Below are 16269 nucleotides of genomic sequence, written 5' to 3'. Positions count from 1 at the left end.
AATTGTACTGTATGATTAGGCCTAGACTAGGCTTCTTTGTATGGCAGACGAGTAGCCTGATTAGTGAGGAGTTGACACCGCTGTCCTTGAGATGGTGCTAACAATGTAATTATGGCAGACTCAGAGATTGTTGATCTCTCCTACTCATTCAGGATCAGTTCAGGACAGTGGTAGTGGATAAACTGGAATCTACACGTCAGTTCAATATTATCGATCCCTATCTGTTATCCATTAAAACCATCATTTATTGTGTTAAAGAGAATTTGGCAATGAGGCCCTTTATCTACTTCTCATGAGTCAGACGGACTTGTGGATACCATTTTTATGTCTCTGCTTACAGTTTGAAGGAAGTTTCTAATTAGTGCTAGCACAATTGCTAACTAGTGTTAGCGCAATGACTGGAAGTCTATGGGTATTAGCAGATACCCACAGACTTCCAGTCATTGCGCTAACACTAACGGTAGTTAGCATTGACTAGCGAAACTAGGTCTGACTTCCTTCATGCTGGACAAAGAGACATACAAACGGAATTCACAAGTTCATCTGACTCTGGGGATGTAGATAAAGGGTCTAATTGCCAAAATTCCAAAGTATCCCTTTAAGAAGACCTTGAACTGACACCCTCTGAATTAACATTTCATTCTTAATCCATTCCCAGAACGTGATAATGTTTTAAATGTTTTGCTGATATATATACACTACTGTTCAAAAGTTTGGGGTCACTTAGAAATGTCCTTGTTTTTGAAAGAAAACAAACATTTTTGTCCATTAAAATATAATCAAATTGATCAGAAATACAATGTTTTAATGTTGTAAATGACTATTGTAGCTGGAAATGGCAGATATTTTATGGAAGAGCTACATAGGCGTACAGAGGCCCGTTATCAGCAACCATCACTCCTGTGTTCCAATGGCATGTGTGTTAGCTAATCCAAGTTATCATTTTAAAAGGCTAATTGATCATTACAAAACCCTTTTTCAATTATGTTAGCACAGCTGAAAACTGCCAAGCTTGTAGTGTCATACCCAAGAAGACTCGATGCTGTAATCACTGCCGAAGGTGCTTCAACAAAGTACTGAGTAAAGGGTCTGAAAACGTACGTAAATGTGATATTTCCGTTTTTTTTGTATACATTTGAAAAAAGAATCTAAAAACCTGTTTTAGCTTCGTCATTATGGGGTATTGTGTGTAGATTGATGAGGGAAAAAAACGATTTAATGTGGAAACACTTTGTTGCTTTTATGAATTTTGTCTTGCTGCTTTTGTTCTATGTTGCTCTGTCTGTATGCTATGTCTTGCTTGTCCTATGTTGCTCTGCCTGGGCTCACTGCTCAATGATTGTCTATATTGTAATTGTTTTTAATAACCTGCCTAAGGACTGCGGTTGAAAATTAGCCGGCTGGTTAAAACCGGCACTTTTACTGAAACATTGATTAATGTGCACTGTCCCTGTAAAAATTAAATCAACTCAAACTCAATCAGTTTTAGAATAAGGCTGTAACGTAACAACATTTTGAGAAAGTCAAAGGGTCTGGATACTTTCCAAAGGCACTGTATATTATAATTTCATCATTGAGCCAATGTTGATTTATTATTGATATTAATCATTCATTGTAATTCTGCATTGTGTATTCCATGTTTTGCAATAGTTGTGCTCGATGATTATTCATTGTTTGAGTTAAATGTGTTCCTTTTTAATTGGAGTATTAATCTAGTATTCCACTTTGGGAAAAAAACTAACTGGATGAAAGCTGAACAAAACAAAAAAAATGCACCTCTCGGCAGGCAGTCACACCACTTTGAAGTTATATAACATATACTGGGAGAGACTGACTTTGATGTTTAAAAACATTCCTTTCAAATAAATGGCAAATTCCTCTGGAAATAATTGTTAAACTGTGTTCTTGAGCACCTTGACTGCCCCGTGGGTAACTAAGGCACCAGTTCTCCTGCCTATTTATTTGGTTTGAAAAAGTCTTGCTGTAATGGGAACTTGTATTGCACCTCTAGTGTTCAGGTCCCTAGGGGTCAGTTGTTGAATGGAAATACACACAAAACATCTTGACGTCTGAAAGTCTTTCGTTTTTGTTTTCAGCAGTTGTTGCTTGCTATTAAAACCTTTGGATTGTTCAATTATTTGAATGTGTTTCCAGGGACCGTCTCGGTCTGAGACTGTGTTTCAGCAGCTATTGCTACTCTTTTAACCAGTAATAACTGCTAAAAGAAAATGGTTTAGCCCTCATTTTTAATATGTCCTTTATGCAGTCTAAAACACAGGCAATAGGCCAGGTTACTTTACCTACACAACCCCTCTAATTAAACGCACTAGCTACTGTGGCAAGTGGCTGCAGGGCTAGCCATATGAGTAATATAGTAAGTTAGTCATTACAATTCACAGCACAATGAATACCTCAACCCTTTATCCCTCCTGGTGATGGAAGCCAGACCTCTTTCAGACCCAGGGAATCCTGTTGTTGAAAAACCTGAAATTCACTGCTTTCATTCATCTGCTTACTCTGCCCTCATATTTAGCCTAACAACCAGGGCTACAAGTAGAACACAAAACGATTTGACGTGAACTATCATGACACAAGGCGAGACCCAGATGCAGACACAGGAGGCAGATTGTTGGAGTCTTACAATGTTTATTAATCCAAAAGGTTTATCTCCTTAAACGCTCTACAACAAAGCTTTCTTATTGTCCAACAAGCTTTCTCTGCCCCTAACCTTCTTCTGAACACCTCCACAACAAAGGTCATGTGGTAAGAGGAATGTCATGTTGTGTTGCTACTATGTTGTGTTGCTGTCTTTGGTCTCACTTTAATTAAGTAGTGTCTTGTCGTGATGTGTGTTTTGTCCTACATAAAAACTGTTTTATCCCAGCCTCCGTCCCCGCAGGAGGCATTTTGACTCTTGGTAGGCCATCACTGTAAATAAGAATTTGTATTTAATTGACTTGCCAAGTTAAATAACGGTTAAATACAAATAATAAATACAATTCTAATGACTCTTGCGTGGCTTGTGAGCATCATAGAGCAAAATGTCATGTACGTGTTAATGTTTGTGAGAGTATCAGCTTTTCATATTGTGGTCACAATAGTTTGTAACTCATACCGTTCAGACTTTGTAGACGTTTTTGTGAGAAGACCCGTTTTCGGGCATTCACTCTTTTCTCACAAATACGGCTCTAGTTCATCCCCCATTGGTATCAGCGGATGCAGAAGAAATAGACAAATCCAATGCATAAAACAGTCCAATGCAGTCTGTCGCTCACACACTGCTTAAAAGGGCTTGGAAGCACTAAATCACGCCAGCGTTACCATGGGATTCAAAGTGATTTATTTAACTGGGCTTTATTTACATATACTGACTAATGTCCTGGTATTTCTTCACTTGGTTGATGTGGGGGGTGGCAGGGGAGTTGACTTAGAGCCTGAGTTGACTTAGAAACTTGGCAGGTCGTCTTTTTAATGAATCATTCAAAGCGCACCTATGACATAGCCACTGCAGCGGCAGTACACATGTAGATGGCACTCGGATAAGTACGGCTGTTCTGCTTTTGAAATCCCTCCAGTACTCGGTGCTAGGAGATGTACCGGGCATTTTTTAACTCCCCGCAGTTAAGAAAAGTTTATTCTCCAGCTCCACTATGTGTCTGAGTGTATTAGTGTGCCTCTAATACAACGGTTTCAAACTCATTCCATGGAGGACCTAGTTTCTGCTGGTTTTTGGTTTTTCCTTTCAATTAAGACGTACACAACCAGGTGAGGGGAGTTCCTTACTAATCAGTGACCTTAATTCGTCAGTCAAGAACAAGGGAGGGAAAACCCGCAGACACTCGGCCCTCCGTGGAATGACTTTAGCACATGCTATAACACAAGGCTCAAATCTTGCATGAAATCCCGTATCTTTCCGCTAACCATTCAGTATTATATTATCATGTTTCCCCTCTCCACTGTAGTCAATAACGCTCATCGACCTGGCCAAGGCTTTCGACTCTGTCAATCACCACATTCTTATCGGCAGACTCAACAGCCTTGGGTTCTCTCATGACAGCCTCGCCAGGTTCACTAACTACTTTTCAGACAGAGTTCAGTGTGTCAAATCGGAGGGCCTGTTGTCCGGACCTCTGGTAGTCTCTATGGGGGTGCCACAGGGTTCAATTCTCGGGCCGACTCTTTACTCTGTATACATCAACGATGTCGCATTTGCTGCTGGTGATTCTCTGATCCACCTCTATGCAGACGACACCATTCTGTATACTTCTGGCCCTTCTTCGGACACTGCGTTATCAAACCTCCAGACGAGCTTCAATGCCATACAACTCTCCTTCCGTGGCCTCCAACTGCTCTTAAGTGCAAGTAAAACTAAATGCATGCTCTTCAACTGATCGCTAACTGCACCCTCCCGCCCGTCGTCCAGCATCACTACTCTGGACGGTTCTGACTTAGAATATGTGGACAACTACAAATACCTAGGTGTCTGGTAAGACTGTAAACTCTCCTTCCAGACTCACATTAAGCATCTCCAATCCAAAATGAAATCTAGAATTGGCTTCCTATTTCCCAACAAGGCATCCTTCACTCCTGCTGCAAAACATACCCTCGTAAAACTGACTATCCTGCCGATCCTTGACTTCGGCGATGTCATTTACAAAATAGCCTCCAACACTCTATTCAGCAAATTGGATGCAGTCTATCACAGTGCCATCCGTTTTGTCACCAAAGCCCCATATACTCCCCACCACTGCGACCTGTATGCTCTCGTTGGCTGGCCCTCGCTTCATATCCGTTGCCAAACCCACTGGCTCCAGGTCATCTATAAGTCTTTGCTAGGTAAATCCCCGCCTTATCTCAGCTCACTGGTCACCATAGCAGCACCCACCCGTAGCACACCCTCTAGCAGGTATATTTCACTGGTCACCCCCAAAGCCAATTCCCCCTTTGCCGCCTTTCCTTCCAGTTCTCTGCTGCCAATGACTGGAACAAATTGCAAAAATCACTGAAGCTGGAGACTCATATCTCCCTCACTAACTTTAAGCACCAGCTGTCAGAGCAGCTCACAGATCACTGCACCTCTACATAACCCATCTGTAAATAGCCCATCCAACTACCTCATCCCCATACCGTTATTTATTTATTTAAAAAAACATTTTTTTTTGCTTCTTTGCACCCCAGTATCTCTACTTGCACACTCATCTTCTGCACATCTATCACTTCAGTGTTTAATTGCGATATTGTAATTATTTTGCCACTATGGCCTATTTATTGCCTTACCTCCCTTATGCTACCTCATTTGCACACACTGTATATAGACTTTTTCCCTATTGTATTAGTGACTGTATGTTTGTTTATTCCATGTGTAACTCTGTGTTGTTGTTTGTGTCGCACTGCTTTGCTTTATCTTGGCCAGGTCGCAGTTACAAATGAGAACTTGTTCTCAACTAGCTTACCTGGTTAAATAAAGGTTAAATGAATTTAAAAAATAAGATAAAATACAGGGGCCTTCATCTTTCAGCTAAATGAGAAAAATCTTGGTGCAGCGTTACAGCTTAGGGGTGTAGTTAATGAAACCACTATTTAGGAAATATTATTTGACATCTAGCTTGCTCTGCGTCATTTCTTTGACATTTTGGCAAACCAGTACTTTGTGTTGCTGTCTCAGGGGTTGGTAGGATTTCTGTGTCTGCCTCTGACACCCAGACAGTTTTTATCACATTGATTGTGTATTGAAGTCCTTTGTTACGATCTGATGGAAGTGAGACTTAATTTCTCTATTATTTAACAGCTTAGGCTAATGACTCATATTAGCTTTGCTCTCCAGCACCTACTGCACAAGGGCAGTGTCAGTTGTCATATGGACTTCATGCACTTTTGCTGATGCCTCGAGTCAGAGTCAGTGAAGCCTATTAGCCACATTGCATTGGATTGCGTCGCTTGGGCCAACTTTGACCCTGGCATTGCTTCGAAGTGTCTCGAAAACAGACATTATGGTCATACATTTGAACCCATCACTCCTGCTTCACTCCTGCTTCTCCGTAATGACCCTCACAGAGCCGACCCCATCTGATAAACTCTGACATCTGCCTTGGAACTCACACCGACAGAGCAGAGCTGCATTGGCGTGAGAGGGGAGACTCTTTTGTGTATCACCCTTATCTGTTCCGCAGCACTGACAAAATGTCTTACCATACCGTTTTCCAGCCCAACCTGGCTGGCTTTTTATGCATTCCGAGCCAGTCTTCCTCTCTTCCCCTTTGTTCCTTCCTCCAGGCGGACCTCAGATCTTCTTCTCTGTTCTGTAAACCCTGCTCTGTCATCAGGATTACAGCTCACTGCTGTACAGGATTAATGACTGACAACTCTATACTCCTTACACAGAGCTAAGGAAGAGAGATGGGGATAGGCCTCTGGATGTGTGGGTGAGAAACAACTGTGTTGCTCTGTCTGAGAGATAATGTATTTTTCTCTGAGAAAAGCACAATACATGTGTCGGGGTGTGTGTGTGTCTTGGGGGGTTTGTGTGTGTGTTATAGGGGGCTAGTGTGTGTGTGTGTGTGTTGGTGGGAGGGTGTGTGTGTATGTGTGTTTATAATTTTAGGACTGCGGTACTTGCACCGCAAAAGTACATCTACTTATACTTTTATTTTCTTAACTCTTCTTGAACCGCACTGTTGGTTAATGGATCCTAAGTAAGCATTTCACGGTAAGGTCTACACTTGTATTCGGTGCATGTGGCAAATACATTTTGATTTGACTTGATTTGTATACCTCGCTGAAGTACAGCAGGATGGAGAGTTCAGTTGGTGAGCCTCGGGCCTCTATTAAACTGAGTTAGGCTGTGTGATGCAACGTCCCAGAATGTACACTACCGTTCAAAAGTTTGGGGTCACTTAGAAATGTCCTTGTTTTTGAAAGATTTTTTTTTTTTTTGTCCATTAAAATAACATAATATTTATCAGAAATACAGTGTAGACATTGTTAATGTTGTGTAGACATTGTTAATGTTGTAAATTACTATTATAGCTGGATTTTTTTATGAAATATCTACATAGGCGTACAGAGGCCCATTATCAGAAACCCTCACTCCTGTGTTTCAATGCCACGTTGTGTTAGCTAATCCAAGTTTAGCATTTTAAAAGGCTAATTGATCATTAGAAAACCCTTTTGCAATTATGTTAGGACAGCTGAAAACTGTTGTCCTGATTAAAGAAGCAATTAAACTGGGTTTGATTACAGGCTCAAAATGGCCAGAAACAAATAACTTTATTCTGAAACTCGTCAGTCTATTCTTGTTCTGAGAAATGAAGGCTATTCCATGCGAGAAATTGCCAAGAAAATGAAGATCTCGTACAACGCTGTGTACTACTCCCTTCACAGAACAGCGCAAACTGGCTCTAACCAGAATAGAAAGATGAGTGGGAGGCCCCGGTGCACAACTGAGCAAGAGGACATGTACATTAGAGTGTCTAGTTTGAGAAACAGACCCCTCACAAGTCTTCAACTGGCAGCTTCATGAAATAGTACCTGCAAAACACCAGTCTCAGTGTCAACATTGAAGAGGCGACTCCGGGATGCTGGCCTTCTAGGCAGAGTTGCAAAAAAAAAGCCATATCTCAGACTGGCTAATAGAAATTAATTATTAAGATTGGCAAAATAACACAGACACTGGACAGAGGAACTCTGCCTAGAAGGCCAGCATCCAGGAGTCGCCTCTTCACTGTTGACATTGAGACTAATGTTTTGCGGGTACTATTTCATGAAGCTGCCAGTTGAAGACTTGTGAGGGGTCTGTTTCTCAAACTAGACACTGTAATGTATTTGTCCTTTCAAAAACAAGGACATTTCTAAGTGACCCCAAAATTTGGAGCGGTAGTGTATGTGTGAGTGAGTGACTGAGTGTGTGAGAGTGAGAGAGAGAGAGAGACTCTGTGACTGTGTGAGGATCCATGTCTGAGTGCTCAGTGGTGGCAAAACATGCCAGTTCTCTCTCTCCAAATGTTCAGCCAAGTGTCCTATCTATCGACAAACAGGGGCATGTTGCTTGAAACCTGTTCAGAGTGTTGCACCCTGAAACAGTTAGGCTGTTGGGTTGTGTCTGTGAAGCCTTGAAATATCAATTCCCTCTCTGCTATATCTGCCACACTACATCTGTTCACCTACAACATACTCCATTCTCCTTCCTTCAGAGAACACTGTCTGGTCTCTATTGGGAAACTGGCATCTACATTTCTGTTACAAACAGGGCTGGTTAGAATCATTTGAATCAATTGCATAGAATTTAGAAGAAAACAAAGTGCCACTGTTGTTATCAAATATTTGTGTACATTGTTGACACAAGTATGTGTCACAATGAGAGAGACCATCACTAACAAGGAATCTCGCATGGTTTTTGTTGTTTGCAGTCTTAAAGCAGATGAGGCTTCTTTTTGTGAGATGGGCCCTGCAGCGTCCAGCAGAAGTGAGCTGTCTGCACAGCCATCTGGGGAACCATGATGCACTGCTTCTGCATCTCCTTGTGTTGGGTTGCGTAATCACATTAGATGCATAAATGTTTCGGGTCCTGCATTTAGGTCAACAGGCGTTTCACGGTTGACCTCATTCTAAGAATGTAACATTGTGACCATAACTACTGTTCCCTGAAGGAGAATTATCTCTGTGAACCAAGGCTGCCTTGGCCAACAGGGAGCCACAATAATCAATGGTAAGGCACCCACTTCAACATAGGCTGAATATGGCGGAAACGCGTAAAGGAGGGTCAGCGACCACTGGTGCGCCAGTCTGTCCGTTCCTGTTTTCTCATGATGTGTAAAGATTTACATCTTTAAAAGAGCGCCACGCCCCCTAAAGAATGCTACACGATTGTCAAGAGAACCTGTGCCGCAGACTAGTAGAGGAACAGTGCCAGCCGTCCCCAAGTCTAGCACACAAACTGACTAGAGCTGGGGCAGCCTAAGCAGGCACTGAGCCGTGACATACAAGACAACAAACGTGAGTATCTTTTGATTCATTGGGGCATGGTCGCAACCCCGAACCCAGCTTGTTAGTCTTCGTTGTTTCGGTCGCGTTAGCCATTTTGCTTATTGCTATTGCCAGGCCAAGCATTTAGAAGAATAAATAATTGTTCATGATTAGGAAACTTATGAGAACCATACAAACTTCAGTACACAACATCCAGGGGGTGACCACGCTCTATCACTAAGGGACAGTTTTGTTGGCACAACGTACAGTCTCGTGTTCCAATTTTTTGTTTTAGTAGAGTGAATCATTCCTGTTCACACAAGGTGAAAAGCGGAATAATTCAAGGAATGAATCCGAGGTTCACACTTATGAACTGTGGAAGGCGGGGCTTCCAGCGAGGAGCGCATTTCAGTGGCCTTGTCAGGCGTGATTGTAGATCCTTCAACCGAAGTTGCTAGAGTGCTACTCCCCATAGTATGTTGTACTGAAGTTGACTGACTGAAAGGGAACTACCTCTTACACGAGTCTTGCAAGAAGGGAAATCTGGTGAGATGTCTCCTTCAGAGAACCGGAGTTACATATTGTAACTCAAATTTCTCTTTCAGTCGTCTTGGTTTTACATCCCACTATGGGACACTTGCAAAACGCCCCGATTGCCAATAGCCCGTTTCCTGAGATGCCTGTTGTTGTACATGGTAATGTACCTGATCCATCCTACTCAGCTCCAGCGCCGAGGACTGTGTGTGCCAGGGAGGGCACAGTGTGAGGGGAACCCCAACGAGCCGCTGCACAAATCTCAGAGATGAGATGCCACTGAACAGTGCCCATGACGTGGCAATACCTCTAGTGGAATGTGCCTGGACACCCAGGAAAGAGTGCAATCCCAGACAACTGTATGCCTTGGTGATAGCCTCCACTACCCAGTGGGAGAGGCGTTGAACACAACTCCGAAATGGCCTAGTCCTGTCCATGTAGATGTGCAGGGTGTTAAAACCTTTTCTCAATAGGGGGTGCTGTTGGGACTTTGTAATATTTACGTTCCCAAATTAAACTGCCTCGTACTCAATTCTTGCTCGTACAACTCATTCTGCAGCACATTTCCTGTCAGGGAGTGAGATTTCAGAAATCGAGGTCCCTGTTTTGAGGTCAGTTTATAAGTCCCCATGTAAGCCATCGGGCTACATGCACTGCATACGCCTTCCTCTAGATGTCAGTAAGCGGGGAGAATTTGAATGGAGTGGATTGCGCAAACTGGTCCACTATAAATGATCATGGAACGGAAGTACCATTCTTTTCAACTGGGCATCTGGCGCAAGGGGGCATCACAATGGCGTCATGGAAACGCTTTCGTTTTAGCAGTTCTATATCTCCGGTCATGTTTTTATTCGTTATAGGTGTTAAAGACATCATAAGGTAGTTAATTTAAACCGACTTATAGCAGTTTATATCAGTTTATTGCGATTTTCCTGGATTTCTTTGTGACGCGCTTTCAAAAGTTGGACACCTCTCCAGTGGGTGGCTATCGTTAGCTGCTATTTCTCAATGAGAAGAGGACATCTTTCAACCAAAAGACGATTGTTCTGGAGAAAGGACACCTTGCCCAAGATTCTGATGGAAGCTCGGCAAATAGTAAGCAATCTTTATGTTGTTAATTTGTATTTATGTTGACAAATGTCAAATAATAATTCCTCCATGAATTTCGGTGCGGTCTCGCTTTAGCGCACGCTTGATGCTGACGTTAATTTAAAAAATGTAACACAGCGATTGCATTAAGAACTAATTTGTCTTTCATTTGCTGTCCAACTTGTATTTTTTAGTCAAGTTTAGGAATAGTTTTCGATTAGAATAGGTGCCTCTCCAAGATGGCGCCGGACAGATTGCTTGAAGTTTTGGCCACTAATCACATTGTATAACCACGAATTGTGCCGCTAAATATGCACATTTTCGAACAAACTCTATATGCATTGTGTAATATGATGTTATAGGACTGTCATCTGAAGAATTCTGAGAAGGTTAGTGAAAAAATTAATATATTTTGGTGTTTTATACGTTATCGCTATTTTTGACTTGAATCACTGCTGTTGTGATGTTTGCTATTGTGGTAAGCTAATATAACGCTATATTGTGCTTTCGCTGTAAAACACTTAGAAAATCTGAAATATTGGCTGGATTCACAAGATCTGTGTCTTTCATTTGCTGTACGCTGTGTATTTTTAAGAAATGTTTTATGATGAGTAATTATATAATACACAATGGTCTCTGTAGTTATTCTAGTTGCTTTGGTGAGAGTTGTGATGGTGGCTGCAATGGTAAACTATGATTTATACCTGAAATATGCACATTTTTCTAACTAAACATATGCTATACAATAAATATGTTATCAGACTGTCATCTGAGGAAGTTGTTTCTTGGTTAGTGGCTATTTATATCTTTATTTGGTCGAAATTGTGATAGCTACCTATGCAGGAAAAAAATGGTGGACAAAAAAAGTTGTGTCTTTTGCTATCGTGGTTAGCTAATAGATTTACATATTGTGTCTTCCCTGTAAAACATTTTAAAAATCAGAAATGATGGCTGGATTCACAAGATGTGTATCTTTCGTCTGGTGTCTTGGACTTGTGATTTAATGATATTTAGATGCTACTATTTACTTGTGACGCTATGCTAGGCTATGCTAGTCAGCTTTTTTACTGGTGGGGGTGCTCCAGGACCCGGGATTGGGAGGAAGTAGAAGTTTTAAGGCGCCACTGCACAACGTGTTAACCTCTAACGAGCCTCTACCCCGGATCCGGGAGCACCCCCCCCCCCCCCCCCCCCACACTGATTAGCATCGCTAGCATAGCGTCACAATTAAATAGTAGCATCTAAATATCATTAAATCACAAGTCCAAGACACCTAATGAAAGATACAGATCTTGTGAATAAAGCCACCATTTCAGATTGTTTAAATGTTTTACAGGGAAGACACAACATGTAAATCTATTAGCTAAACACGTTAGCAAAAATCACCATTTTTCTTTGTCCACCATTTTCTCTCAACACCAGTAGCTAACACCAATTCGGCTAAACTAAGATATTGATAGCCACTAACCAAGAAAAAACCTCATCAGATGACAGTCTGATAACATATTTATGGTATAGGATAGGTTTTGTTAGAAAAATGTGCATATTTCAGGTATAAATCATAGTTTGCCATTGCAGCCAGCATCACAAATCTCACCAAAGCTCCTAGAATTACTACAGACAGCAACGTGTATTACCAATTTACTCATCATAAAACATTTCTTAAAAATACACAGCACATAGCAATGGACAGACACAGATCTTGTGAATTCAGACAATATTTCAGATTTTCTAAGTGTTTTACGGCGAAAACACAATAAATCGTTATATTAGCATACCACATACGCAAACGTTACCCGAGCACTGATTCTAGCCAAAGAGAGCGATATCGTATCATCGCCAAAATATATAAATTTTTTCACTAACCTTCTCAGTATTCTTCAGATGACACTCCTGTAACATCATATTACAACATACCTATACAGTTTGTTCGAAAATGTGCATATTTAGCCATAAAAAACTGTGGTTATACAATGAAAATAGTAGCAAAACAAGCCTGGAAATGTCGGTCGCCATCTTTGAGTGATCTAGTTTTAATCAATAGCTAATCATATACTTGACTAAAAAATACAGGGTTGACAGGAATCGAAAGACAAATTAGTTCTTAATGCAATCGCTGATTTACATTTTTTAAATTATCCTTACTTTTCAAAACAGGTTGCGCCAAGCGAAGCTATACAAAACAAAATGGCGGCGTAAGCGTTTAACATTTTTCGACAGAAACACGATTTATCATCATAAATTGTTCTTACTGTGAGCTGTTCTTCCATCAGAATCTTGGGCAAAGAATCCTTTCTTGGGTCTAATCTTCTTTTGGTCGAAAGATGTCCACTTGTCCGTCGAAATGCCCACTAACGTACGACCGGGACCCCGAAATGTGCCCAGCAAAGTGCACAACAAAGCAATGCCTCAAAATCGCACTAAAAGGATATAAATTGCTATACAACGGTTCAAATTAACTACCTTATGATGCTGTTAACACCTATAACGGGTAAAAACATGACCGGAGAAATATTACTGGCTAAACTAACGCTTGGAAGGAGGCGAGTCCGATGTCCTTCGCGCAAGGCGCTGGCAGCAAAGGGAAGCTACTTCCGCTATTTGGTGTCTTATAGAGAAACTGATTGCGCAATCGACACCATTCAAAGCGTCATCACGCACTGACATCCAGGGGGAGACGTAAGCAGTGTCTGTTTCTCCATAGCATTTACAGTGAGCTTTAAACTGACTCCAGATCAGTGGCCAAAATGTTTGAAATCTTACTCCCTATCATGAAAAGTGCTGTAGATTGAGTTCTGTTTCACTCAGAGACAAAATTCCAACGGCTATAGAAACTAGAGAGTGTTTTCTATCCAATAATAGTAATAATATGCATATTGTACGAGCAAGAATTGAGTAGGAAGCCGTTTAACCTGTTGAGGCTGGGGGCGCTGTTGTCACTATTTATGGTAATCTTGTAATTTTTGAAACGGCTTCCTACAAAATTCTTGATCGTACAATATGCATATTATTATTATTATTGGATAGAAAACAGTCTATAGTTTCTATAGGAGTTGAAATTTTGTCTCTAAGTGGAACAGAACCCATTCTACAGCAATTTCCCTGACATGGAGTCAGATTTCAGAAATGTTGGCCCCTGATCTGGAGTCAGTTAAAAGGCCACTGTTATTGCTATGAGTATACGGACACTGCTTACGTCTTCCCCTGGATGCCTTTACGTGATGACGATTTGAATGGGGTCGATTGCGCGTTCACAGGCACTACAAATTAAAAAACCCTGTAGCTAGTCACTCTTTTGGAGCTGCGTCATGCGCCTGGAGGACACCGACCCGCACCTGTTCCAAGCATTAGTGTTGGGAGTAATCTTTCTCCGGTCATGTTAAGACTCGTTATAGGAGTTAAAAACATCATAAGGTAGTTAATTTAAAGCGTTTTATAGCAATTTATATCCGTTTAGTGCGATTTTGGGACATTTATTTCTGAAACGCTGTGAATCGCTGGGCACGCTTCCAGTTCATGCTGAACGCAGTTGGCATTTCCACATGGCAAGAGGACAGCTTTCCACCAAAAGACGATTAGACCCAAGAAAGGATCCTTTGCCCAAGATACTGATGGAAGAACAGCTCAAAGTAGGAAATTTTTATTATGATAAATCGTGTTTCTGTCGAAAAATGTTAGTGGCTTAGGACGCCATGTTTTTTGACGTAGCTTCGCTTGGCGCAAACTGTATTGAAAAGTAAGGATAATAAAAAAAATGTAATTCCGCGATTGTATTAAGAATTAAATTGTCTATCAATCGCTGTCCACCCTATATTTTTTAGTCACGTTTATGAGTATTTATGTATAAGAGTAGATCACTGTCTAATATGGCGCACGGACATTTTCTCACCAGCTGGGCTACATTTCACATTGTCTAACCATGATTTTGGTGGCTAAATATGCACATTTTCGAACAAACTGTATATGTATGTTGTAATGTGATGTTACAGGGGTGTCATCTGAAGAATTCTGAGAAGGTTAGTGAAAAAAATAATATATTTTGGCGATGTTGACGTTATCGCTCTCTTTGGCTAGAATCAATGCTGGGCTGCTATGTGCTATGTGCTATGCTAATATAACGATTTATTGTGTTTTCGCTGAAAGACACTTAGAAAATCTGAAATATTGTCTGTATTCACAGGATCTGTGTCTTTCGATTAGTGTATGCTGTGTATTTTTACGAAATGTTTGATGATTAGTAAGTAGGTAAACACGTTGCTCTATGTAGTTATTCTAGTCCATTTGTGACGGTGGGTGCAATTGTAACCTATGCCATCTACCTGAAATATGCACATTTTTCTAACAAAACCTATCCCATACCATAAATATGTTATCAGACTGTCATCTGATGAGTTTTTTTCTTGGTTAGGGGCTATAAATATCTTAGTTTAGCCGAATTGGTGATAGCTACTGGTGTTGGTGGACAAATAAAAGATGGTGGATTATGCTAATGTGTTTTTAGGTAATAGATTTACATCTTTACATATTGTGTCTTCCCTGTAAAACATTTTAAAAATCGGACATGTTGGCTGGATTCACAAGATCTGTGTCTTTCATTAGCTGTATTGGACTTTAATGTGTGAAAGTTAAATATTAAAAAAAAATATTTTTTTTGAATTTCGCGGCTCTGCCTTTTCAGTGGGGGTGGGGGGGGAGTGTCGCTAGCGGCACCCTCATCCTAGACAGGTTAATCTGTAATGCAAATTATGCTAATGAGAAAACAGCACCCCCTATAGTCGCAAGAAGTTAAGGCGCCACTGCTCTGGAGAAGAGAGCGGCAGAAGGTGGAAGGGAAAGAGGTCAATGACTTGACTATTACTATAAGTCATGGGAATGACCTTAGGACGTATCGTTACCTTGGAGTATTCAGAGGCAAATTGACTGCCTGAAGGATTGACCGAGAGCGCATGAAGGTTGCAATTCCCTTGGCTGTGTCCAAGGCGAGCAACAGGGCCATCTTAAGATCCAGTCTGTGGCAACCACGTTCGGAGGCAAGCCCACCGAGTCTAAGTTGGACCTGTCACGGAAAAGGCCCAGAGATCCATCAGCTCGGGATGAGGGTAGAATACAGTGTTTCCCATGGAGGTTTACACCAAGTTACCCTAACAGATAGGCCTACATTAAATTCATTGTGTTTATGCAAGTTTTTTGGGACCCCCTTGAGGCATCCCGACAACTCCATGGGTGTAGCCCATGTCCGCACTATGTCTAAGGACACCGGAGCCCAGCTGAGCACAATGCACACAACTAGCAGGGTCAACGAGAGCCTCCATAGCATAGTCAACACAGAGGAAAGTAGTACAGAGCGGAAGGGAATCCATCAGGGACATGTAATGCCTACAATTGCCAGGGCAAGCTTTGCTAGGCTTGCACTGCTTTTTCTACCCCTTCCCTGGCGACTTCGCCCGGTAAGCCTGTCAACATCTCGTTTTGACCAGACAAACACAAATGGAATGATCAGGGGGCTAGCTACTCCACTCGCTGCTACTGTACTATGACACGAAGTCGGAAAAGACACAGGATAACGTGAGCTTGAGCCAGGTAAGCAGAATCAGAAATCTATATTTACCAGGCTGCTGGGAATAAATGCAGTCTTTATACCTTCGGTGTAGTGAAAGTATAGCTAAAAGGGATATTTACACTGAA

At 41.4% G+C, this 16269-nt stretch overlaps 1 protein-coding gene across 1 annotated transcript in view; it reads right to left on the bottom strand.

Annotated features, from left to right (window-relative positions):
* LOC129811569 (mucin-2-like) overlaps positions 1-16269 on the bottom strand; it is a 93972-nt gene that overhangs the window by 4367 nt on the left and 73336 nt on the right. The window lies entirely within an intron of this gene.

The sequence above is a fragment of the Salvelinus fontinalis genome, chromosome 2, assembly GCF_029448725.1.
Source record: "Salvelinus fontinalis isolate EN_2023a chromosome 2, ASM2944872v1, whole genome shotgun sequence".
Lineage (NCBI taxonomy): Eukaryota > Metazoa > Chordata > Actinopteri > Salmoniformes > Salmonidae > Salvelinus > Salvelinus fontinalis.
Note: the sequence above shows the minus strand (reverse complement) of the source record. Positions and strands in the feature narration are given on the sequence as shown.